Source organism: Phyllostomus discolor, chromosome 2 (assembly GCF_004126475.2).
Source record: "Phyllostomus discolor isolate MPI-MPIP mPhyDis1 chromosome 2, mPhyDis1.pri.v3, whole genome shotgun sequence".
Taxonomy (NCBI): domain Eukaryota; kingdom Metazoa; phylum Chordata; class Mammalia; order Chiroptera; family Phyllostomidae; genus Phyllostomus; species Phyllostomus discolor.
The window spans coordinates 112,782,604-112,806,729 of NC_040904.2; the positions used below are offsets into that span (position 1 = coordinate 112,782,604).

At 40.8% G+C, this 24,126-nt stretch overlaps 1 protein-coding gene and 1 pseudogene across 1 annotated transcript in view; one reads left to right on the top strand and one right to left on the bottom strand.

Annotated features, from left to right (window-relative positions):
• Positions 1 to 24,126, top strand: part of MTUS2 (microtubule associated scaffold protein 2) — a 596,801-nt gene that overhangs the window by 157,791 nt on the left and 414,884 nt on the right. The window lies entirely within an intron of this gene.
• LOC114491039 lies at positions 18,554 to 20,470 on the bottom strand (annotated as a pseudogene).

Sequence of the window (24,126 nt, forward strand, 5' to 3'; positions counted from 1 at the left end):
CTTGCTGCTTCTAGGATTCTCTCCTTCATTTTTACCTTGGCTAATGTAATTATGATGTGCCTTGGTGTGTTCCTTCTTGGGTACAACTTCTTTGGGACTCTCTGAGCTTCCTGGACTTCCTGGAAGTCTACTTCCTTTGCCAGAATAGGGAAGTTCTCCTTTATTATTTGTTCAAATAAGTTTCAATCTGTTGCTCTTCCTCTTCTCCTTCTGGTACCCCTATAATTTAGATGTTGGAACATTTAAAGATGTCCTGGAGGTTCCTAAGCTTCTCCTCATTTTTTTGAATTCTTGTTTCTTCATTCTTTCCTGTTTGGTTGTTTCTTTCTTCCTTCTGGTCCACTCTATTGTTTTGAGTCCCAGTTTCCTTCCCATCACTATTGGTTCCCTATGCATTTTTCCTTCATTTCTCTTATCATAGCCTGTATTTGTTCATCTAATTTGTGACCAGAATCAACCAATTCTGTGAGCTTCCTGATCACCAGTGTTTTGAACTGTGCATCTGATAGGTTGGCTATCTCTCAGTTGCTTAAAAGGATGAGTTCTGGGGCTTTGATTTGTTCTCCTGTTTGAGCCATCTCTTTCTCTCTCTCTCTCTCTCTCTCTCTCTTTGGTCTGGTTGCACCTATTATGTATGAAGGGCAGAGCCTTAGGTGTTCACCAGGGCTGGGCACCCCAGTCGCTGGATTGTGACATTGTATGTGGGAGCGGGGTCGAGAGGGAACAATGGCGGTTGCTCCTTTCTCCGTGGGACCTCAGTCCCTTCTGCTGCTTCCCACAAGCAAACTGGGCCCCTCTGGTGCCAATTCCCGTGTGGGTGGGCCTGTGCACGCCGTGGGATCTTCCAAGGACCTCTCCTGTGAGGCTGGGTGTCTCTCCATGCACCTCAGGTTCACCCACTGTGATCTTGTGTGCCCCGGATGCCTTATGCGCCCAACTCTCTCTGCTCTCCACACTGCAACCCATGCCTGGCTGCTCATTTCTGCCCCTCCTGCCAGTCTGGATGAATGGGTCTATTTCAACTTCTTGGCTGTCCAACTTCCATTGAGATCAATTTTCTGTCAGTTCTGGATATTATTCTGCCTCTAAATTTTTGTTGTTCCAATCTTGGTTGTGTGTGGAGGTACGGTGCATCCACCTATGCCTCCAGCTTGGCCAGAAGTCTGGTCAATATCTTTCTTGAAGTCCTCCAAGATTTTCCTTATATATTTGGGTGCCCCATGTTAGGTGCATTTATGTTTACAAGGGTTATATTTTTTTAATGTATTATTCCCTTAAGTATTATGTAGTGTCCCTCTTTGTCTCTTTTTATGACTTTTGTTTTGAAATTGATTTTGTCTCATATAAGTATTGGTACCCACCTTTTATTTCATGCACCTTTGCCTGGAATATTGTTTTCTATCCCTTCACTTTCAGTCTGTATAGATCTTTTGTTTTCAGGTGGATCTCTTGTAGGAAGCATATGTGCAAGTCATGTTTTTTTGTCCATTCAGGTACCCTATGTCTTTTGATTGGAGCATTTAATCCATTTATGTTTAATGTTATTATTGATAGGTACTTATTTTTCCCCTTCGTACCTGTGTTCCTCTTGTTCTCTTTCTTTTTCTTCATATCTTAAAGCAATCCTTTTAGAATCTCTTTCAATGCCAGTTTGTTGAAGATGTATTCTTTTAGCCTTTTTTTTTTTCTCTCTGAGAAACTCCTTATTTTGCCTTTCATTTTAAATGAGAGCCTTGCTGGGTAGAGTAGTCTTGGTTGCAGCCCTTTGCTTTTCATTACTTGGAATATTTCTTGCCATTCCTTTCTGGTTTTTAGTGATTCTGTTGAGTAATTGTCTGATAGCCTTATTGAAGCTCCATTGTATTTTACTAGCTGTTTCTCTCTTGCTGTCTTTAGAATTCTCTTTGTCTTTAAATTTTGCTATTTTAATTATGACGTGTCTTGCAGTAGGCCTCTTTGGGCTCTTCTTGATTGAGACCCTCTGTGCTTCCTGAACTTGCATGTTTTTTTTTTCTCTCATCAAGTTAAGGAAGTTTTCTGTTATGACTTTTTCAATGTTATGACAGGTTTTCTATCACTTGCTTCTCTTCTTCTGCTTCTGGCATCCCTATGATATGAATATTATTACGTTTCATGTTGTCCTGCAGTTCCCTTAAACATTCTTCATTGTTTTAGTCTTTTTTCTTTCTCTTTCTCTTTCTGGGAGTTTATTTCTACCTTCTTCTCCAGCTTGCTGATTTGACCATCTGCTTCATCTAGCCTGCTTTTAATTTCTTCTACTATGTTCTTCATTTCAGATATTGTATTTTTTATTTCCTTCTGGTTCTTATTGATAGTTTCTAAGTCTTTTTTCATGCTGGTGTAGTTCTCAATAAATTCCTTGTAGCTCCCTTGGAGTTCTTTGTAGTCCTCAATGAACTCTTTCAGTATCCCTATAAGCATTATTTTGAACTCAATTGTCTGATAGTTTGCTTGCCTCTATTTCATTTAGTGCTCTTTCTGGGGATTCCTCCTTTCCTTTGATTGTTTTTTTCCTTTGTTTTGCCATTTTAGGGGAGACTCTTCTTGTTTGTTTCTGCTTCTTAGATTGATCTGCTGTGATTCCCTGTCTTTGTATTGTGAACTTCTATGATAGGAGACCTGTGAGATTCAGTAGTACAGTCTCCTTGACCTTCTGATCATGATGCTCTTGGGATGCCCTTTATGCCATTTATGTGGACTCTCTGGTTGTAATTGGGTTTTGGGTGTTGGATCATTCTTTGGTGAGTCCGTCCTTCCATCTGACTGACTGAGAGTCATTCCACGTACCACATCTTGGATGCTGTTGTACAGGTGCTGCCAGAACAAACCTAAACAGCCCAGGAAACAAATCCACACCCACAAAAATAACCCCCACCCACAATTACACTATCAACAGCCAATGATCCAATATTAATAAAGGTATAAAGAGATTAAGACTATCATAAAAAAGGAAAAATGAATATGAGATGACTAACTGGAAGGAAAATGATTTTCAGAGGGTAGAGGGATGAGCAATAACAGGAGCAGGGAATAGAGACAAAAAAAAGAGGGAAAAAAAGTAAAATTTATGTCATAAATTAAAAAGGTGAGGGAAGAAGGCAGAATGGAATAAGAGAAGGGAAGCACCTAAAGTATTAGGGTTAAACTGGAATTTTAAAATATATAGTGAGAGGGAGAAAAATACGGGTACCAAATTGGAGAAAAAGATCTACCACAGCACTATCAACAACAAATGAACAAAAATTAATATAGGTGGGATGGGAATAAGAGGGCAAAAAAGAAAGAAAGGAAAGCTTATGGGATGTCTAGAGGGAAGAGAAGTGATTTTGAGAGGATAGAGGGAGAAGGACTACTAAGAGTGAGGAATGAATACCAGGCTAAGACTGGGAAAAAATAAAGTTTAAAACAAACAAAAAAGAAAGGTCAGGAAGAAAGCAAAATGGAGTAGTAGAGGGGAACAGTAAAATTTGAGATTTGAAATACCAAAATAGTGAAGATCTAGAGATAAATTTGAATTTATTCAAATAAATAAATAAATTTCAAAAGAAATACAACCACCACCATATCCAAAACTAATGAGCAAAGATTGATAAATGTAGAGAGAGAACTGGGTATTTTAAGAAAGGGACAATGAATGTGAGGTGACTAATAACAAGAAAAATGGTTTTGAGAGGCTAGAAGGGGAGGAGAAATAGTAAGAGTACAAAAAGGAAACAAATCATAGCAAGAGAAAATAAAGTTTAAAATGAAAATGAGAAGAGGAAAGAAGAAGGTAAAATGAAATAAGAGAAGGGAGGAGCATATGAGATTGAAATAAACTATAATATAAAAACTAGTGACTTAATAGGCAAAAATTTGAAGGACAAGAAACAAATGTTAAAAAGCTATGGAGGAGAGAAAATAATGCAAATCATGAAGAAGACTGCAGTGGAATTCATCTTGGTAGAACCTAGTGTTCCCTGCTGTCTTCTCTTTCTGGATCTGCCCCTGGTAATATCAGGAGGTATCCCAGTCTGCCCCTAGGCAGCCTGTTTGAGGCTACCGGTGATCCACAGCTTGTGGCTGTCTCCTTCAGTTGTTAATCCAGTCACTGTGTAATCAGCAGTCTGATTTAACCACAGGGTGGGGCAGAATAGTACTTGTGGGTGGAGCTATTTCTTCCCCTCAGGCTTATGACACTTGGAGGGGAGTACACTGCCTGAGCAAGATGGCTCCTGCAGTATGGGGAATGACTCAGCACCCAGATTCTGGCAGTTGTTTCCTCAGTTCTCTCCCTAAAGCCACCATCCCCAGTCTCTCCTCAAGCATCTCTAGTTCACTCTGCCCTCCCTCTGCCATAGCCCCAGGTAAGTAATTGCAAGTGAAACTGTACACTGGCCCTTTAAGAGGCTCTCTGTGTATAAAGCCATCTCTTCCTGACAGACAGAAACTCTGCTGCTTTTCACATTTGGATGTTATCTAGGTTCCTTTCCACCTCTGGCATTATAGACTGGGGATCCCACTTGGAGTTTAGACCCCATGCTTCTCAGGTGGAGCCCCCCAGCCACTGAAATTTCCCTCTGGCACTTCAGCTGCTGTCCATGGGAACCCAGCTAGTCCTCTCGCTTTTCTTCTGTACCCTGTACCAGTCATGTTGTGGTGAAGTGGTTTCTTCTCTCTGTCAAGGTTATAAGGCTTCTCTCCAGCTATTGTTCATTTGGTTATTCCAGATGATTTCTCTACAATTTAGTTGTACTTCCTGATTGGTCCTGGGAGGACGTTAGTGTAGCTTCCACTTTTTCCTTCACCATCTTCTAAAGCATCCTAATCCATTTTTTGTATGGAACTACCTAACTTGACATCATTCTCCTTGTTTAACATTGTGCAAGGCTTCCCATTTCCCACAGAGCAGAGACCAAACTCCTTCCTTATCATGACATTTGTATCATTTATTATTCTTAATTATGAGCAAAAGAAACTTACTCTGGTGACTTTGTGCAGATGCCTAAGCAATGGACAAGAGCTGGGAGTGCTGACAGCAGGAACAGGGAGGGAGGGCCCCCCCCATTGGCCCCTAGTGGCCCTAGGCACAGCCTTTGCTACTGGCTACAGCTGCTCCTCACAGAGGCTGTCCCACATCTCAAGCCACCATTATCTCATCTCCCCATCATCTCAGTCTGTAACAGGTGCTAGAGATTCAAAGTTGCAAGTGAGAGCATCCACTTGACCAAGCCCAGCTCACTTCCCTAGAAGAAGGGAAGATGGGAGTTCCCTCCTTTTTGCTTCTTTACCAGAATGGAGAATACCTACCTCCCCCAAGACAGCATTGAAAATTACCCAAATTGGGAAGTAGGTTTGTGTTCTGGTAGCCAAAATCAATGACAGGCATCCCTTCAACAGTGGTACCCCAAAATTTTTGTCTGCAGACCAGGAAAGATATGCATGCATGCACACATACACTCCTTTAAAAAAGATTTCAGGAAACACTACTCATCCATGGAAATGGGATAAAATGATTTTTTCTAGTCTCATTTTAAAAACTGCAGGTCGTGAATCACTCAATTGATTTCTGTTTGGAAGCCTCCCTCTGTAGTAGTCTCTGTGCAGCATGTTCCCAGCACTTCCAGTGAGTGGTTTTAGTGCATGAAATGCTTATTTTTAGACATTTTTATACTAGGCAGTTTCTTTTTCAATTCTGGCCTTTATATCAATGTTTGCAAAGTAGGTCCTTGAAGAATGGCACTTATTATCTTGACAATAAAGCAGGCAAAAAAAAGAAGAAGAAGAAAATATGAAACTGTTGTGTAATGAAAAACAACTTTGTAATTTCCAAATAGAATGCCCAATTGTATCACTAGAAAGTACCTAATATAATAGTTCAATGTGTTTGCTTATATAGCTTTTCAGGAAAATTTAAATCAATAATAGTTACAAGAAAGCAACAGGTATTTTTTTTTAACAGGCACATTTCTTCCAACAACAATGAACTGAGAACCTGCCCTGGGAGTGCTGAAGGACACACAGGTGAGCTGGGCTGGGATCGTAGTCTCAAGTAGATGAAAGTCTAGTAGAAAAGAAAAGATAGGAGGCAGAAAATAGTTGAACCAGGTACAAGTTGACAAAGGATCCTGAGAAAGGAATATGGAAGCACACAATAATCCAGAGCATGTGGTTGGTGCCCGGTTCTTGATGAGCAGGTTTTGTGGAATGAGGAAGACCTCAGAGAGTGAAAAGGGATTTTCCCATCACCTGGGGTCCACCCTGGTGCAGCTGGTGAGGCCATGGGCATGGGCACAGGCTTGCAGGCCACAGGGCACTGCTGCAGCAAGGATTCTGGTCTCAATTCCTCTGTCCCTAGCACCGTGCCACCTTTGGCACAAAATAGGTACACCATACATATGTGGTGAATGAACCACCCTAGCTTTGACAGTGGTGTTCCTGAGGGCTGTGGTGAGAGCTCACCCAACAACACACTGGCAGAAGGGCCCCTCACAGACCTCCATGGGGCATGAAAGGGTGTCGGAGATCTGAGGGCAGCAGTGCCAAGCCCAGCAGCCAGAATGAGCTCAGGTTCACAAATGTGGCTTGTGGCAGTGCTTCACCACTCCCCAGTCCACAGTCATAGGTTTTGTCTGTGGTTCCTTAAAGTGTTATTGAGTGCTTGTTATGTAAAGGTCTGGCTGCCCTAAAAAGCAGCCAGGCTCGTGAACAAGTCAAGGATGGAGGCTGGGGCATTCATAGAAATAACTATGACCAGTCAGCCAGAATGGATAAATGAGAGAGTGAGGCATAGGCAGAGAAAGTGGAGGCCAGTGGCCTCTGGCCACAGCCAAATAGGAAACTGGGCTTTGATAGCAGTGAACGAAGTATGTTATGGTCTATATGTTATAGATCTCTAGTGTCTTCTAACCCTGCTTCTTTCTAAGCAAAATTAACCTTGTACTGTTAATTAGTAGCTAGTATATACTGAAGTACTTTTGTGTACTCTTGAGACTCTGTGAACCCCAGAATCTGCTCTCTAGGAATAATCACCATGGAAATAATGTTGAAAAGGAATAGCATTATGTCATCTGCTCTTTCAAAATGAAACTATTTCTGTGTTCTGGCAGATGGCCCATAGTAACTATTCTAATCTGATTATAGGCAGTTGAAGATGAAGTTCTGCCTGAAGGATGCTTTCACCAGTCTCTTACTACACAAGGAGTCAGACTTTGGAGAAAAGGCTTATATTTATTCTGTGTTGGTGAGCTGTGCAAATTCTAGAATGGAGAGAAGGATGAGAACATAGCTGACAGGTAGTTTGGACTAGAAGCAGCTCCGGAGCTGAGGTTGCCTACAGAGTGAAGATCAAGGTGAAAGTGGAGGGTGTTCAAGGCTCCTGCAAAGACTCTGTCCAGGGTGCTGATGGGAACAAGCAACAGCCAACAACTCATTCTCACAGCTGTGGACATCACCCCTCCATGGCCCAGCTGACCATGTCACAATGAGTCTGTGCCTATTTTTTTAATGCAGTACAGTAATATTATCATTTATTTAATGCCCACCCTTGATGTGTATCACATACATTTAGTCCTCACAACCACTCTACAAGCTGCTGTTTTCAGCTGTATTAAAATGCAGAGAGGACCCAGGATGTGATCAGGCAGTAACTACATAGCCAGGGCTGACTGGACCAGGATTCAGAGCAGAGGATGCCACACTCCCTTCACTTATTCCAGGGGACCTGCTTTATATTTATGGTGGTCACATAACATTCGGAGGGACCTCACAATGGGCAGAAACTTCTCTCTCCAAGCAGGGACTCAGGAGACTGTGTCTTCTAGGTGCATGCTTCTGACAGAACCCATTGGATAATTCAGAAACATCTCAGGAAACTGGAAAAACCTTAAAATTTGTTCCATGTGTATCAAAATAGATGACACCTTTCTCAAATTGTGACTTGGTTTTCATTAAACAAGCTGAGCATTCCTTCTTAGAATGCCCTTCCTGTTGAGCTCAAGACAGGAGTGTCTTCTTGAGTCACCTGTTCAGGCCACCAGTGGATCTTGTGTCTGCTCTTCCTGAAGGAGCCAGAAACACTAGTGTGTTCTTCCTGTGGACTTAGCTTAAAAGACACCATCATTTCAATAAGAACAGCCAGTTCGTCAAGTCTCCAGGCATACAGCCCAATGATCACCTCAGGTCTCTTAAGTTTTAAATTTACACTGAAAAGTCACTTTGTGGACCTTTTTAATGCATGTGTACCTTTAAATTTTCATTAAAATGACCTAAATCTTCATACTCTGTTTCAGCTTTTAAAAAATGTTCTAGAAGAGAACAGTAGCTTAAAAATGTTGACTTTTTAAATTGAATTTATTGGGGTGACATTGGTTCGCAAAACCATACAGGTTTTAAGTGTACAAATCAATAAAACTTCATCTGCGTACTGCATCATGCATCCATTGCTCCAAGCAAAGCCCCTTTCCATCCCTGTTTTCCGTCCCTTTGCCCCACTTCACGTACCCCTTCCCCCCGCTATCTGGCCATCACCACACTATTGTCTCTCTCTGTGTATTATGATTACATGGTTTTTGGTGAATCCCTTCACCTCCTTTCATCCAGCACCCCTTCTCCCTCCCCTCTGACAGCTGTCAGTCTGTTCCAGGTATCCATGCCTCTGTTTCTGTTTTGTTCATCAGTTTATTTTGGTCATTAGTGTTGACTTTTATTATAGTGATGAAAGTTGTGACAAGACACTGCAGTCCTCTGCCCACCTTCCTTGTCCCCAGACCCGCTCCTCAGAGGCAGTATATTTCAAATCATTCTGCCATTCCTTTTGTTTTCTAGCTCCCACATTCTAACAATATGCTCTGTTCCTGCTTGTTTTTGGAACATCATTACAGCAGTGGGGAGCTCACTTCTCTCAGCACATGCTCCCACATTTCCCTTTCCCAGACACCCAAAATGTTGGTAAATCAGCAGTGACTAGTTACATTATTACATTGCATGTAATTTACTGATGATCCCATAGTGGACAATGGTCATTCATTTCTTTTCAAATGCAACTTTTTCCCCAGTTTTCCCCCTAAGTCAGTGGTTGCCACATGGGGCATTGCCAGTTTCGCTCTGATGTCCATCCCTTTGCCACTTGACTCACCCCATTTCCCTCCCCTGAGGGGCAGCCTGTAGGAGCTGCATGTGGGGAAGGGCTCTTTGATCTTAGACAAACAAGGAAGGAACTGCCTACCCTATCGCTTGGAGAAAAGAGTTCCAGGAACCTGAAGAACACTCACTAAACAAATGTTCAAACACAACAGGGCCATCTGTTGCATTTTCTCACTGGATCTGCCTTGTACCACTTTCTGTTCTTCTGCTCAGTCTGAGATGATGTGTCTCTAGGCCTGAGCACTCTTGTTTCCTTGGGAGTTTTCTTTTGATAGCCCTGTCCAGGATCCCCTATTTTATTCATTTACATGTCATTTGCAGAAGCATATTCCTTAGAGATTTGGAAAATATATATACTTGAAATATATGTGTATATATATGTTTGAGTGTTTGAAATGAATTCATTCTGTAATCACACTTGATTTTATAGTTTGGCAAAATGTAGAATTCTAGATGAAATCATTATATTTTGGAGTTTACCATTGCTTTCCTGACTTTGAATATTTGTTACCACTGTTCAGAAATTTGTTGTAAGCTATTCCTTTCACTGTGATCTCTTTTATCTCTCTGGAGCTTCTCTTTATTCCTGGGGTGCTGCAATTACATGATGCTGTGGCAAGTTGTATTTTCTGGGCTGTTGGTGGTCCTTCTATTCTGGACACTTATGTTTGTCAGTGCTAAGAATTTTCTTGTTTTGTTTCTTTGGTAATTTCTCCTCTTGTTTTCTTTGCTCTTCCACCCCTGCATTTTTATTAGAATTTAGAATTCCTGTATTGACACACTGATTATTCTATCTTTGTTAATTTTTCTTTTTGAGGGGGTTCTAGTTTGGGGTTCTGATGAGAGGTTTCTTAGATTTTTATCCTTAAAGCCTTCCTTGCTTTTTATATTTTGTCATATTTTTAATTTCTTTGAACTTTTATTTATTGTCTGACTGTTCTTTCTATAGCACCATATTCTTGCTTCATAGACACTCTTCTATTTGTGAGGGAATTAATTAGAATTTTTAAAGTGTTTTCTGTTCTTCAGCTGGTGAATGGGTAAACAAACTGTGGTGCAGAAATACAATGGAATGCTACTCATCAATAAAAAAATAAATAAACTGTTAATACCTGCAATAGTATGGGTGAACCCAGGATGCAATATGCATTCTGTGTTAATATTAATAACTGACTTGATATTAATAAAATAATAATATCACAATGGTATTATCTAGTTTCATCCAGTGAAAGAATTTGAAAGACCATATTCATATGATTGTATTTATATACCATTTTGGAAAAGGCTAACCACAGGAATGGAGAGTAGATCGATATTTGCTGGTGGTCTGGAGAGGGGATTTGCTGGTGGTTGGAGGAGGAGCTAATTACAAAGGGCTGATGTGAGAGTAGTTTTGTGGGTGGAACAACTGTTTTGTATATTGAGTGTGTTGGTGATTATTCTATGCATTTGTCAAAACTCATAGACCTCTACCCCTGACAGAATGAATTTTATTGTATGTAAAAGAAAATGTAGAACTTCTGGCCAAGATGGATGTGTAGGTAGATACACTTTGCCTCCTCACGCAACCAAAAGGACAACAACAAATTTAAAAACAAAAAAATAAACAAAACTGCTAGAAAGTCAAACTGTATGGTAGTCCAACAATCAAGGAGTTAAAAAAGAAATATTCATTCAGACTGATAGGAAGGGCAGAGACAGGCAGCTGGAGTGGAGAGAACACATGGCAAGACAGCAGGTGGCAGTCCCACATTTGCATCTGGGTAAACTGGGAGGAACAACTGGGGAGCGAGACAGACCTCCCAACCCAGGGTTCCAGTGTGGGAAAAGAAAGCCTGAAAACCTCTGGCTGTAAAAACCTGTGGGGGTTGTAGTGGTGGGAGAAACTTCCAGCCTCACAGGAAAATTTGTTGGAGAGACCCACAGGGTCCTAGAATATACACAAACCCACCCACTTGGGAATCAGCACCAGAAGGGCCCAATTTGTGGGTAGTAGGGGAAGTGACTGACAGCCTGTGAGAGCTGAGTAAGGGGCATTGTTTCCTCTCAGACCCCTCCCCCACATACAGCACCACAAGGCAATGATGCAGGATGCCTTGCCCTGGTGAATACCTGAGGCTCAGCCCCTTACAAGGTAACAGCTACATGGAGACAAAGAAATATGGCTCTAATGAAAGAACAAATCAAAGCTCCAAAAATAGAACTAAGCAATGAAGAGATAGCCAGTCTATCAGATGCAGAGTTCAAAACACTGGTAATCAGGATGCCCACAGAAATGGTTGACTATGGTAAAAAAAAAAAAATAGAGGAAGATGTGAAAGCTATTCAAAGTGAAATAAAGAAAAATATATAGGGAGCCAACAGTGAAAGGAAGGAAACCAGCACTCAAGTCAATGATTTGGAGAGAAGGAAGAAATAAACATTCAACTGGACAGAATGAAGAAAAAAGAATTTTTAAAAAATGAGGAGAGGCTTTAGGAACCTCCAGGACAACTTTTATGTTACAACAGCCAGAAGGAGAAGAGGAAGAGCAACAAATTGAAAACTTATTGGAACAAATAATGAAGGAGAACTTCCCTAACCTGGCAAAGGAGATAGAATTCCAGGAAGTCCAGGAAGCTCAGAGAGTCCCAAAGAAGTTGTACCCAAGGAAGCACATACCAAGGCACATCATAATTTAATTAGCCAAGGTTAAAGATAAGGAGAGAATCATAAAAGCAGCAAGAGGAAAAGAGACAGTTACCTACAAAGGGGTTCCTACAAGACTGTTAGCTGATTTCTCAAAAGAGACCTTGCAGGGAAGAAGGGGCTAGAAAGAAGTATTCCAAGTCATGAAAGGCAAAGACCTACATCCAAGATTACTCTATCCAGCAAAGCTTTCATTTAGAATGGAAGGGCAGATAAAGTGCTTCTCAGATAAGCTCAAGTTAAAGGAGTTCATCATCACCAAACCCTTATTATATGAAATATTAGAGGAACTTATCTAAGAAAAAGAAGGTGATCAAAACTATGAACAGTAAAATGTTAACAAACTCACAAGTATAAACAACTGAACCTAAAAAACAAAAACATATGAAGAAAACAACTAGAACAGGAACAGAATCACAGAAATGGAGATCACATGGAGGGTTATTAGCAAGGAGAAGGTGAGGGGAGAATGAGGGAAAAGGTACAGGGAATAAGAAGCATAATTGGTAAGTACAAAGTAGACAGGGGGAGCTTAAGAATAGTATAGGAAATTGAGAAGCCAAAGAACTTTTATGTATGACCCATGGACAAGAACTAAGGAGGGAGATGCTGGTGGGAGGGTGAGTGCAGGGCAGAGGGGAATAAAGGAAAGAAAAAATGGAACTGTAATAACATAATAAAATATACTTAAAAAGAAGAAACTGTAAGTTAAACAAGTTATCTCCCACTTTTTTATTTTTTAATGCCTTGTCTTGTTTTCATTTGAAGGTCTGTTTACATTTTTGGTAATTCTTAGCTACTCGTATTTAAGAGTGAGATTGGAATCTGTGAGGTATGTGTCATACGCCTTTGCTATTTTGAGGTGTTGAGAGTATGGGCAATGAAAGCTATTAAACATTTATAAATGTGCACTCACATACACACACAATTATACACTCACATGAATGTACTCACAATTGTACACTCACACATGCACACACCCCACATGTACATTTATACACACATGTATGCACACTCGTGCACGCTCACACATGCGTACTCACATATGCACATGCACTTACATGCATGGACATACACATACCCTCACACACTTAAACACACTCATGCACACACACACATCTGCACTCATGTACACACACTCACATGCACACACTCTGTATACACACTCACATATGGAATGACAAGCAAAAAAGTGGTAAATCCCTGCTGACCATTTTCTTTCTAAAATATATTATCTTTTCCTGCTTTAGTGTCCTTGAATTTTCCTATTTTTCCCCTTCCTTTTCTCCTCTAGCTTTCTAGCTTTTGGTGAGAGAATTTGCATAACTTCTCAGTATTAGTTTATTCTTTTCACATCAATTAGAGGACATGTGGTAGAGGGCATGGGCTACCACTTTCCTCCCCTTTTACATGACAGATTCTCAGGCTGTGCTTGGGCCTCTTTGGGCCGCTGCCATGGCCACCACTGTTAGGACCCTGTGCTCCTCCTGTCTGCCTGGTGAGGAAGCTCTGCCCACTGCTGGGGAGAGAATTTCCTCTGATTTACTCCTGTTGACACCAGAAAGTACTCCCACCAAGAGCTGTGTCACCTGAATTTTTTGTTTGTTCCTCTCCTCAGAGCTGTTCTCACACGTTAGTTAGAAAGAGCCTCTAACAGTACACCTGGAAGAGATTTCTCTGGTTGGAGGAGGGTAGTCAGTGTGTGAACATGCTGGTTCCAGAAATTGGATGGAGCACAGTCTGGGCTGCAGACTTGGACAGCTGCTGCTTCAGGGGAGTGACCCTCAGGGACAAGCAGACTGAACCCTCCCAGAGACTGTCAGGACAACACATTACGGAGGATATTTGAGTCATTTGTTCTGTGCCCATACCTAAAACATGAACACATATCACACACACAGAAGGATGTGATTGTGAGTCACTAAAGGAAATCCACTAACTAGCTTTTTGGGTGTTTTGTTTAAAAGATAAGAAGCATAAGATGATATTTTTGTAGGGTCTTTGATTAAAATGGATGTCTAAGTATCTTATGTTATTTTCAGTGAATTTCTAAACTAATTTTAAATATTTAAAACATACTCATTAAAATGTGTACATATTCAGGTTTGTGCTTTCTTGGAATGTTTGATTTTTGTTGCTTACAGAAGTTGTGTATTTTAGTATTTAGGATGTATGAATCCTGTGGCCTATCTCAGAAGTGCTAGCAAGCCAATTTTTCACTCTGGGATTATAGGTTGAGTTTTATTCAAATACACATCAACACATTGCTTTTTAAGAGAGCATTCTTGAATTTTGTTGGGAATTTATTTTTTTTTTCAAGTTTTGGTGAAATGTTGGAGGATTTCTACCAGTTAACTATAGCAAGTTTATCTGAGGTGATTTGAAAAATCAGTAATTGTTCCCAGCATATATCATTTATTTTTATTGCATATTTCTAGGCCTAGTAGGTTCCTAAGTAATGTATTTTTTTTCTTTCTCTATTTATCTTTGTTTCTTTATCTCTTCCTTAAAGATAAAGACATTCCAAGAATGGTGATACAAAATGCCTTTTTCATTACATGGTGCTAACAACTAATGAAAATAGAGACACTCTTCACAAAAGGCCTGGGGCCAGGAAAACATATGCCTTTCTACTTAGCTGGAGGTTTTGGCAGTCACCTGTGTACTTTATGCACCTGCTTTCTGGTTGTTACAGACTTCTGTGCTTGGACTGTAGCATAATGTTAAATATTTAGCTTCATCTTTCTAGGTACCTAGTTCATTTGACAGAATAAAAGTTTTGTGCTTCTGATGGAAGATAAAAAAAAAAATTGTCTTCCAAAATACTTTTGAAAGAGCCCATTTAGGGTGACCTGGGCAGGCTTTTGAGCTGGAGGTGATTCTGACTTTACCCCTGATGGTATTAGAAGGATTTTTTTCTTCCTTTCAGATAGCAGACAGTCCTGTAGATAAACGGGGGTCCTATGCCACCTCATCCCCTTCCAGGGTCTCATGAACACAGAAAAGGGTCAGAAAGGTACAGTTCAAAGTAAACCCACTTTGGGAAGCTAGGATGAGCTGCCCCTCAGCTTTTACTAAGCCAGGAACCCATCTTCCCCAGGAACCAGACTCTTTCCCCTGCCTGTTCTAGTAGATTTGCAGATCCTCTCCCCCACCCACATTATAGAAGCTGACTGGACCATGGATGGGACTAGTGGTAAGAATGGCAGGAAGGGGTGGGTTTGCTGGGAATATGTATATAAGGAATTTGTAGTTAGAAATGAGGAAGGCAATGTATTAATGAAATGTTACAGTATTATATTAACACTTGGGCAGGTGAATGAGTAAGAGGAGAGGCTCTTAATCTAAGAGTGGGTCTGCCATTGCCTTGAGGGCCAGGCAGGTGGCACCGACTATGAATAGCCAGGTATGAGTTAAGAGGCCAGATAGCCACTGGAGAAGGAGAAAGCTCATGCTTTGCAAACATGCATGTGAATTCAGCTTTTGAAAAGTGCTGCCCTCTCTTCCAATGAGACTATAACAAAATCTTGTCTGATTCAGTCCTCAGGATGCCAGTTGAAATGCCTATGCTGAAATATGTTTCCTTTTCTGTAAGTCAAAAAAAGTTTGCTCTTATCTAGATTTGAAGTCCTTATCTTTTTAGTCTCCTGTTAATAAACACCAGTGCATAAAATGTTATTGGGAGAGCAAGGATCTTATCTGGTATCCTGTAGAGAGAGTATTAGTCATCAATATATCAGCTTTTCCCACCTGTCTCATGAATTTATTCAGAGAATTTACTACCAATTCTAGAGGATCAAACTCAGTGTCATTGCTGCCTTTTGAACCTGCCAATTTTTTAAACTACATGCCGACATTTTCTTTGTTGTCCAAAACAAATAACTCTCAGTTTTTCTGGGAAGCACATAGGGTTTACAAAGATAAATTAAATCCATGGATAATCCCCATTCCTCATTTCAGCTGTTATTTTGCCCTACTTCCTCAGGAAATGCTTTTTAGAGCAAGCAGTGCTTGACAGACTTGAGTTTCATACTGGCTTCTTTTCGTTAGCATTTCCCCACTAAAGAGATCATAAGGAAGTGGGTAGCTGGGGAAGCATCACCTACACATTCAGTACCCTGCCGGCTTTGAATGATGACACACATGGGTGTACCTGAGTATTCGGGAGCCAGCTGTAGTCTATGTAAAACTCTCTACACAAGCACACACACATGTGCACATCCATAAATTACCAGAAGGGGTAAGGATCTCATTTTCCCTAGCCCTTCAGTTGAAATTACTGCCTCCTTCTTTGTGTGGTACTTAGTACTTCTGTTTAACAGCATATTTCATTCCACCCTGCCTTGTTTTTTGTTACCAGAGTTACTAGCTTTATGTACAGTATATCCCTTTCCCTTCAGGAGATTTTAATTTCTCTGAGGGGTAGGACCTTTTATTTCCTTTGTACTGTGTTTTTAAAATCAGTTGATGCTCAGTAAATTGAATCCACTTCAGAGCCCTGTTGAGTTCTGTCACCACATCACCTGGTTTGTCTTACCTTCCTAATTCAGGAGGCTTGTTCTGGGGAGGCTGCAGTGTGTGAAGGGTGATGAGCACCAGACAAGGCCACAGGGAGCCTGGCCCTGCCCTGCTGTGACAAGTCTTCGCAGTGGGGCTTTGTGTCACAAAGCCACTCTAAGCTGTAGTTTCACATATAAAAGAAGAGGTTGAACTAATTAATATCTCACCTCCTTTCTCCCTATAACACTCAGTGATTCTGAGATTAACATATGTTCAGCAAGACATCACCTGGAGAGCTAAATAAATAAGGAAAGTGCAACTATGCCACCATATTAATTAATTTAACCAATGTCTATCAAGTGCCTGCAATATATTGGACACTCTTGTCACTGGGGATCTGTGGTGAGCAGGGCTGATATGGTCCATATCTTCCTGGAGCTGATGTTCTGGAGGGAGACAAACTGGGGAAGGCTGTGCAGGAGACAAGTGGCTATGACTAGAGAGAGAGGATGGCCATCAGGGAAGCCTGCCTGATGAGGGCACTTTGAAGCTGAAGCCTGAAGTGTAAGAAGGGGCCAGCCCTATGAGGAGCCAGGTCAGAGTGTGCAGAGCAGTGGTGACAGAGGTGCAGAGCCAGCACGCAGCTCCAGGAGAGGCTGCTAGGTGAGAGCAGAGGGGGAGGGGAGAGAGGTTTCACAGCCATGCAGATCAGAGCAAGGAAGCCCTGGGAGAGTTGGTGGTGGGGAAATGACCCCATCTGATTAATGTGTCCAGATATTACTCTGGGTACTGTGTAAAGGGAGAATGGCTGTTTACAGAAGCGAGAGTGGAAGTCGGTAGACCTGGGAGGAGATTTGTATGTGGCTCACATGGGAGATGGTAGGTGGCTATAGAGATGGACAAAAGTGGATGGGCTAGGAATGGACTTCAGAAGTTCATCTGATCACCCTTAATGGATTGGGTGTGAGTTAAAGGAGAAAGGATCCAGGAAGCTTTCGAGATTTCTGGCTTTGGTAATAAGATAGATGATGGCACCCACATACCAGGTAGAAGAAACTTGGGAGGGCTGGGACCTGCTTGTGTGAGGTGGGCAGTAGGCAAGAGATCTTTTATCCTGCTGTAACTCCCTGGGACAAGTCTTTCAAATTCTAACATCTTGTTTTCTCTTGACAAAACCTGAATTCTGGAAGTAGCTTGTTTTCAATGTTTGCCATTAAAAAAATCTCAGGTCTGGGATATGCAGTATGAAAGAAGAATCACTAATAACCAAACATCATATAAAATGACATATAACCTTACTAGAGCTAAAATAAAAAACAAAGTAAAATAAAAAAATGTTACCTCCACCAACTAAAAATGACTGATTTAGTGGAAGCTCAAATGGTGGCTTCAGAGCATGGACAGTGGGTTCAAATTCTAGCTCTTCCACCTGCTACTAGAAGTTATTGACCTTTTCTCTGCCTTAGTTCCCTCATTGTTAAGATGGGACAGTAATAGTACTTAGCCATCAAATTGTTCTTTGGATTAATGCAAGAAAGCACTGGAAAACTCCTAGTAATGGGAAGTGTTATTCAGGTGTTGAAAAAAACTTCTTAGTGTTGATTGAACTTCATCCAATTAAAAAATACTTATGTGCCAGCTACTATTTAGGCTTAAGAACAGAGTGATGAACAGAGGGAGAGGTTCTTGCATTCCTGGAGGAGATAGGAGGAAGGGAGGTGGATAATAAACAGGTCAGTAAGCACAAGCATCAGATAACCTGAGGTGGTGAGAAGAAAAGTGTGCACTCAACAGGGTGACCATATGTCTGTTTGATACCTGGTATCATGGCATTCTGTCTGGTTTAGCATTTTTGAACTCTCAAAAGTTTTCCAGTTTCATTTAAAAAACTTGTTATAGTAGCTTTATTTATAATTGCTCAAACCTGGAAAGAACCCAAGTGTCCCTCACCTGGGGCCTGGATAAAGAACCTGTGGTATGTAGCATGCACTCATAGACAGGAGCTGACTACTGATAGATGGATTTCATATGTACTCTTGCTAGGGCAGCAATTTTCAACCCCTCCCTTCCTTCCTTCCTTCCTTCCTTCCTTCCTTCCTTCCTTCCTTCCTTCCTTCCTTCCTTCCTTCCTTCCTTCCTTCCTTCCTTCTTCTTTCTTTCTTTCTTTCTTTCTTTCTTTCTTTCTTCTTTCTTTCTTTCTTTCTTTCTTTCTTTCTTTCTCGGCTGGATACAGTGAACTTTATTGATGGTTCATGACAAGGCAGGGCTCCCTAAGCCCCTCCCCTCTTTAGGGGATCTAGGATGGAAACTGGAGGTCAGGAGATTCTCTGTGTGTTGGGGGATCAGTTTGGGGCAAGGTCTCCCCAGCAGCTGAGGGTCTCTTTTCCTGTCACTGGGGCTGATGATCCAGGGGGCTCTTACTCCGTGGCAGCCATGTGAACCACAAGGTCCACCACCCTGTTGCTGTAGCCAAATTCATTGTCATACCACAAAATGAGCTTGACAAAGTGGTCATTGAGGAAAATGCCAGCTCCAGCATTGAAGGTGGAGGAGTTGGTGTCACTGTTAAAGTCACAGGAGACAACCCTGGTCCTTGGTATAGCCCAGGATGCCCTTGAGGGGGCCCTCTGATGCCTGCTTTACTACATTCTTAATGTTATCATATTTGACAGCGTTCTCCAGGTGGCAGGTCAGATCCACAACTGAAACATGCAGGGTGAGGGGGGCACAGAAGGCCATGCCAGTGAGCTTCCCATTCAGCTCAGGGATGACCTTGCCAGCAGCTTTGGCAACACCAGTAGAAGCAGGGATGATGTTCTGAGCTACTCCTCTACCATCACACCACAGCTTTCCAGAGGGCCCGTCCATGGTCTTCAGGGTGGCAGTGATGATGGTGTGGACTGTGTTCCTGACCCTCCTTGATGCCAAAGTTGTTATGGATGACCTTGGTGGGGGGTGGGCAAGCAGTTGGTGGTGCAAGAGGCATTGCTGACAATCTCCATGTAGCTGTCGTACCTGTCATGGTTCACACCCATCACAGGCATGGGAGTATTCACAGAAGGGGCAGAGATGATGACCCTCTTGGCTCCACCCTTCAAGTGAGCCCCAGCCTTCTCCATGGTGGTGAAGATACCAGTGAACTCCACAACATATTCAGCACCACCATCACCCCATTTTATGTTGGCGGGATCTCACTCCTGGAAGATGGAGATAGACTTTCCATTGATGACAAGCTTCCCATTCCTGTTGACTGTGCCGTTAAACTCGCCGTGAGTGGTATCATACTGGAACATGTAGACCATGTAGTTGTAGTCAATGAAAGGATCACTGATGGTGACAATGTCCACTTTGCCAGAGTAAAAAGCAACTCTTGTGGCCAGGTGCCCAATATGGCCAAGTCTGTTCACTCTAATCTTCACTATCGTGTCTCAGGATTGAGGCTGGCACTGTGCAGGGAGATGCAGCTGTCTGTCGAACAGGAGGAGCAGAGAGCCAATTTTCAACCTTTTTCATCTCATGACACACATAAAGCAATTATTCAAATTCTGTGGCTCACCGAGAAATATATTTTTGCCAATCTGACAAAAAATAGGTATGATTTTGATCATTCATACCAATGGCTCTTGTTGTATTGGCTCTTGTCATTTTTTTAATTTGATCATCTGAGGGAAAAGAGGTCAGTGCCCCTGACTAAATGGTCAGTGTCCCTTACTAAATGGTCAGTGTTGCATGTTTTAACAGTTGCCACAGCATACTGGTTGAAAATCACTGTGCTAGGGGAAAGAAGCTAGACACCATAGCTGCAAACTGTACACTTACACTTAAATGACATTCTGGAAAAGGCAAAATTGTAGGCACAGACATCAAATCTTTGGTTTTCAGGGGCTGGGGATTGGGGAAGGGTTGACTACAGAAAGACCAGGGAATTTCTGGAGCTCATGGAACTGTTGTGTGTCTTGTTTGTGGTGGTAGTGGTCACAAGACTGTATATGTTTGCCTAAACTCATAAAACTATACAGCAAAAATGGTGAATTTTACTACATACAAGTTATAACAATAAAAAATTGGAAAAAATTTCAACACAAGAAAAATATGTCCCTATTTGAATGGTGAATGACCTGGTCCTTCTAGTTTGGAAGAGTTTTGAGAGGAAGGAGATGGAGCAGGAAATAGGGGAGCAGAAAGATAAAATGAAGAGTGGCACTTTTGTTCTTGAAGGCAGTACATTTTTATTCAACAGATGATTATGGGACATCCATCAGATGCCAGGCCCTGACAGATAGTCCAGGCAGAGGAGATGCATCTATAAACAACAACAAAAAATACCCCGCAGGGAGCTTAGTGTTCTGTGTAAAACTGCAGATATGCATACCTGTTTGAACAGTGAGTCTAGCTTTAGGAACATAGCTTAAAGAAATATGAAGTACAGATAGGCACTCAGCAGTTCTCAGGCAGGAAAGGGACTGATGGGTAAATTATGGTAAAAGTGACATTAAAAATTATAAATTATTTATTGCATGTATTTATGTGACGAGGTATCAATGACATGCAAATGGAGAACTTGGTGTTATTGAAAGCCATCCCCTGATTGTAAAAAATGTGAGATATTACACATCAAACTCTATTTCTTCAGGTGGGAGTAGGAGACTTTGATATTTTTACCTTTTTTATGCAGTGAGGATCCATTTCTTTTATATTGTCAATTTGAAAAAAATTGAAGAAAGAAACAAAACAAAATCAATATTAAGTATAAAAGGCAGGCAATTAATACCCTGTATTTTCAGTGTGAAATTTCATCATGGAAGGAAGGATTTGTTCTTTAAAGGAGAAAACAAATGCTTTTTGTTGGCAAAGGTGAATGAGGCTTCTTTTGGAGAAGCATACAACACTTTTTTTATTGCTGAGATTTTAAATATTAAGTAATGTAGTATTTTGCTTAAATGTCAGGTTGGTCTATCCTATGAAAAATTAAGTTACCTTTTTTCTTGGCCCTCTATAATGGGGAAATAGCAGCATTTCATTTATGTCCATACTCTTCTTCACTTTTCAAGGTAAAATAACCTCTGCTACACCTGCCCCCAACCTTCTTTCTGAACACAGCACTGTTTTATATAATAGAATAAAATGTGACATACCCATGTCTGTGCATGGGTGAGGAAAGTAAAGCAAGACCCAGAGAGCTGTTACATTTTTATATTATCTGGTGTGCTTTCACAGAATTGAGCACCATAGATAGCTACTGTGCCCCCTGACATGTATATACCATCCCCCAACTACAAGTCAGTTTTTACTCATGTTGTGGTGAAGCTGAACTCATGAAGTTCATTTAGTCTGCAGTGCACTACACTTTAGGTTACTTTTAATTGGACCTTCTGAGAATAACTTATACAGCATTGTGAAATAGGACCAATAACCTGGCTATTCCTAAGTAATTACAATGGCAGAAAACAGGAATGGTTGCTATGAAACTTTCTAAAGCATGTGAATGCATTGACTTGTATGTAAATATTTGCAAGTAATTTAATATAAAATTGTCCTATTAAATGTAGCAGAACATTATAGACCCCAAATATATGCCCAGAAAAAAAAAGCATCTTTTTTCTTGAAAGTTGGGATTTTGAAAGTTGGGATTTTGACTTTTTTGCAATATACTTATTATTAAATATTGGGCTCATATTCTATGCATTTTTCTGTATCCAAAGTTCTTCTAAAGGATACTTTGTTGCATGGTAGGAGCTGCCACTGGAGCTTCTTTGATAAATAAATTTTTTAAATTGGGTGGGATTGCATTTTCATTAAAGGGCACAGGGCTGGAATATTTATATGGAAACCCCCAAATACTAAAGCATTACTTAGTGGACCTGGCAGAAGGCTGTACAACAGTATTTTTCAATTTTTAAAACCCGTGCCCTGTTTTAGTAACATAAAAATTCATCCCCCAAACTTTCTTTTGTTTGTTCATTTTCTAAATAAATTAAATAAATATCATGACACATGTAAATCAAACAATGATTATCAGAATGTATTTTTCCATGTCATTTTCCCTGGACATTCTGGGGCAGCTGTCCTGGGCTGAGGGGAGAAGGTGCCTCACCAGTTATGCATTTGGGAAGGGTGGCTTAATAATCTGCATCTGAGAAGACTGAAAAAGAAATATGGCTTATGCTGTATTGAAATGGCATCTACATTTGCCATTTTGATCTCTGGTTGCGAGGAAATGGCTTCATCCTGAGTGCCTACTATGTGCAGACTGCTGTCCCAGACACCGTGTGGGAAACAGAAATATCTGCTCTATTACCCTCCAGCCTAGTGAGCACGTGGCTTAATAAAGGAAATAAGACACATGTAACTATAATAAAAGTAGGACACATGTATCTGTAATAAAAAGAAACTCTTAACTATAATAAAATATGTGCATCACTATAATTAAAAAACATAGTATGACAGTGCCAAAGGAAAGACTTGGGGATTCGGATATGAAGAGACAATATCCAGCTCCTTCTACATCAGGGCAGATAGGGAGGAGAAAATTTAGGAAAGTCTTCGTGGAGGAGTTGGCCTTTGAGCTCAGAAGGTAGAGCTCCCTATTGGGTAGGGAGATGTATTTTAAGTAGAAGAATCAAGGGGATTAAGTCTGGAAACATATATGGACCCAGTGTTCATTGGACCTTGAATGTCAAGCTGAGAAGTTGGGTTTCCACCTGTCACTCAGCCTGGGTCACTCACAGTCATGTTAGTGGATGGCGTGAGGGTGGTAGACCTGCCGAGTTCCTCTTTATCTGAGAATGCCTTTCATGCTGTACTGGACAGAACAGACATGGTAACAGGAAACTGTAGTGCAAGATAGATGAAGAGATTGTGTCTGAGTGTAGATGCTATCAGTCCACTTAATGGTTCAGAAATGTTTATGCATTCATCCAAAAAGTTTTAGATGAGATGGTCAAACCATCACCAGAGATTGTGAGCTGGGGAGAGCTAAAGACATGCATGATCATTAAAGGTAAAGGTGGGCAAAGACGATTTTGTTTATTAGCAAGGAGAGGGGGCAGCACTCCAACTACATGCCAGTGAGCCTGATGTGGAGCACACACTGGATTTCAAAAAGCACTTGTGATTGGTGAGTTTTGAGTCCTGAAAAAAATAAACATTCTCTTCAGAGAATGGTGGGTAGTATGTAGCACATGTCATAGTAGATCAGCCTCATTTTCTTTTCCTTCTTCATTTTCATTTTCTCTCTTTCTATTTTTGATGAGAGGTGATATAATTTTTTCAGCAACATGTTTGACAAAATTTTTTCCCCAGTTTTTCAATTATTTTTATATTTTAAATTTTTATTCCTATCCCTCCACACCTCCCCCTTTGACAATTATCATCTTGTTCTTTAAATCTAAGGGTCTGTTTCTGTTTTGTTTGTTTATTTTCAGATTCCACATATGAAAAGATCATATGGTACTTGTCTTTCTCTGTCTGACTTATTTCACTTCACATAATACCCTCTAGGTCCATTCATGTTGTTGCAAATGTCAAAATTTCATTCTTTTTTATTGTTGAAGAATATTCCATTGTTATCTATCTATCTATCTATCTATCTACCTATCTCTATTATAAAAGAAACCTTGACTAATAGCCAAGATATGGAAGCAACCTAGATGTCATCAATAGATGAATGAATAATACATATGTACATAATATTCTACATCTTCATTATTCATTCATCTATGAATGGATATCTAGGTTGCTTCCATATCTCAGCTATTACTCAAAGTTCCTTTTCTTATTACATTCCTATGGGCA